Source organism: Primulina eburnea, chromosome 3 (assembly GCF_022965805.1).
Source record: "Primulina eburnea isolate SZY01 chromosome 3, ASM2296580v1, whole genome shotgun sequence".
Taxonomy (NCBI): domain Eukaryota; kingdom Viridiplantae; phylum Streptophyta; class Magnoliopsida; order Lamiales; family Gesneriaceae; genus Primulina; species Primulina eburnea.
Window position 1 is genome coordinate 23,273,387 of NC_133103.1, and position 3,184 is coordinate 23,276,570.

At 35.8% G+C, this 3,184-nt stretch overlaps 1 pseudogene; it reads left to right on the top strand.

Moving 5' to 3' along the window:
• Window positions 1-202: 202 nt before the first annotated feature.
• LOC140827126 (F-box/kelch-repeat protein SKIP25-like) lies at window positions 203-2,965 on the top strand (annotated as a pseudogene).
• Window positions 2,966-3,184: the final 219 nt, after the last annotated feature.

Consider the following 3,184-nt stretch of genomic DNA (forward strand, 5'->3'; position numbering starts at 1 on the left):
GATAGCTTGTTCTCTTTTGTTTGCTCGTTTCCTTCGCACAGTTGAATCAGTTTTTCTCATATCTCTTTGCCATTTTTGCACATCTTGATTTTGCTGAAAGTGACTTTATCTAGCATTCTATATAAGATATCCTTAGCCACATTGTCTAGGTTGGCTTTCTTTTTGTCCTAATTGTCTATTCTTCTCTAGTCTTTTCTATACGATGAGGTGCTCCATCAGTAATGGCGACTGTTGTATTTGCTTTTAGGATCTTCATGGGACAATCAGTTATGACATACCACATGTCGTCATCTTCTGCAGCTAAATGAGCCAGCATTTTGATTTTCCAGTTGTCAAAATCTTCTCTGGAAAACATTGGTATTTTGTTGAATGAAGACATGTTGATCAGTTTGTAAATAAGAGTATTCTAAGACAAGATTCAACTTCTCTGATACCACTTGTTAGGATCGGTTGATTGGTTGAAAGGTGATTAGAAGTGGGGTTGAATAAACACACACGAACTTTATAACCTTTTCAAGTGAAATTTCAGTTTTGTGACAAATTAAAACTTAGGAATCTTGTCAATCAATGACAATCAGTTTAACTGATTACAGTTGCGGAAATGAACTAATTTAAAGATAGAATAAATAACAGAAATAATAACTCAAAGATTTATGGATGTTCGGAAATTTGAATAACTCCTAGTCACCCCTTCTATCACAAGGATAGGATATGCTCTAAAAGACTTTGATTGAGACAAAGATTGTACAGACCCATTTCAGTTTGGACTTAACAATGTCAAAACTGAAACTCTAAGTTTACTAATTATCACAGTTCTTCAACTGAACTTAGCACAACTGATGTAGTTAAGATCAAAATAAACAATACAACGACTTGTGCTTCTAAGCTCGAAAGGTAGCCTCAAATGCTACAAATAAATCATATATGTGTGAGCTTTTTGATTCTCAAATGAGAGTAATAAATTCAGCAGGGTAACAGCAAGCTTGAGAGAATAAATAGATCTTGTTAATGAGAGAGTTATTTCTCAAATGCTCTTCTCACCTATTTATAGGCTTCTCTTCAACGGTAGCATTAAATATTATTTGAATTTTTATATCCGTTGATTGCCACATCAACATTCTTCTGAAAAGTGTACACTGTAGCTCCGAAATGCGGCGTTCCACTACGAGTTGCAGTCTGCTTCGTACTGTTGTCGGTTGAATTTCCTTTTCAACTGATGACCTGTACAGCTGAATGATCAGCTGATTCGCTGGTAAGCTCACAATTGAATATGTCAACTTATCAGTTTCCAACTCAGTTGTCTTCGTGAGTTCAGTTCGGCTAGTTTCAGTTGCCTTTAATAATCTGCGCATTAATCTTTAGTTAGGCAACTCAACTTATCTAAGTGTGATCATTTTAGTCCAATAAATTAATCTCTTAGTTTGTCAAACAACCGAAATTAAGTTTCCAATAGATATCATCAAAGAAACGATGAAAGCCTGCAATTAAACTTGCAAATCAAGTCAGTCTTACTACCCGGCTTACCTGACCACCTAGCTCAGCATGTCTTTCAACTCTTCAAACTTCACTTCTCGATAGCGTCTGTCTTTCATGGCTTCAACTCATATATTCTCCCTCCTTTCCTCCATTCTTCTCTATATATGCCGTCTTATGCCAAACTACATCAACTAAGTATCCCTTCATCAAATTTGTCCAATTAGGCAGATTCCAATTCCAATCAAATTCAATTGACTTCTTCTCTTTTGGACCTGTTTCCTCAACATGGAGAGCACTCCCAACTCCTCTAACCGATCCACCCATGTGCATCCTACGTCAACATCCTTCTTTCATATCAATAATTCTATCTATTCAATCTTTAACTATGTCGGGGCGTTTGGTGCTTATAGCTGCAACCACCGACAAGTTTTCCTAGCTCTAACTCATCCATTAGTGTTCAACCCTTTGTCCAGTAAGTGGTACAATGGACCTCCATTCCCTAGTCCTCGGTTATGGTGTGTCGCCGGATCAATAAATGGTGGCATATATGTGTCAAGTTGTTTAGGCGCACAATATCAAGGTGAAGTAGCACGGTCCATGGAAAGATAGGACACATCAAAGAAGGATGTAGATTGGCACTGGGAAACAAGAGCTTTGTTCAAAGATGAAAGGTTTATCGAGAAGCCGTCGAAGCATTAGGATATAGAGGTAAACTATGCATGGTAAATAAATGTAAAAGGTAAAACGGTAAAAGAAGGGGCGGTTTATGATGTTGTGATGAATCAGTGGCATGAAATGCCTAGGGGAATGCTGGATGGATGGAACGGACAAGCAGCAGTATGCTCAAACTACTCCCACTATAATGGGGCCAATACAAAAAAAAATATAAAACCAATCAAATGCTCTGTCTTTTTCATGTACTTATTTATTTAGAGAAGGTTTTAGGATGACTTGCATGGGTACAAAAAAAATTAGATAACTTAATCTTTCACACAACTAGAATCTTGATAAACGCTACAGTTCGCATTCTCCACTTTAATTTTTTGAGAACATACACTATTGGAATCACAATGGGTAACAATTACAGCTACATGCAATCCATTTTCCACAAATATTTCCATTTATTCTACTTTTACCAATATTTTTCTAAAATATCAACAAAGACCGCATCATAGAACCTCATGTAAACTTTTTTATCAAGCGGAAGGCTTACAAAGTCCTTTACCCCAACAAGTGTGCTACAGAACTAAAGGCAGAGATAACTGCTTCCTACCACAAATTGGCAGCCTCAACTATATTATCCCGACCTAGACTTTTACCTGCAATCATAGTTCTAATTATTTTATTTCCATAACTTTAACACATGTTATTATATAATCAGAAACATTAACAACTTTAGGTCCCCTAACATTCACAGGTTTCCAACTATTTCCATGCCGAAGGTACTTCCAGTATAAATTACATTCCAAGAAAAAATACAGATAAAGGCCTTTTTTCACAATTAAATACTAAAACCAAAAAAAAAATTATATGTGATATATGATAGCAAACAAAACCAACAGTGCACTGTGTTATTTATGTTTAGTTAATAGATTATGAGGGACAATTTTTTAATTTATTTATTTAAAACAAAGTACACCAGTTGACCTGACAAATAGCTTAACAGATATAAGTTAGGAGGATGACAGTAAAGATGAAAATTAGGTTG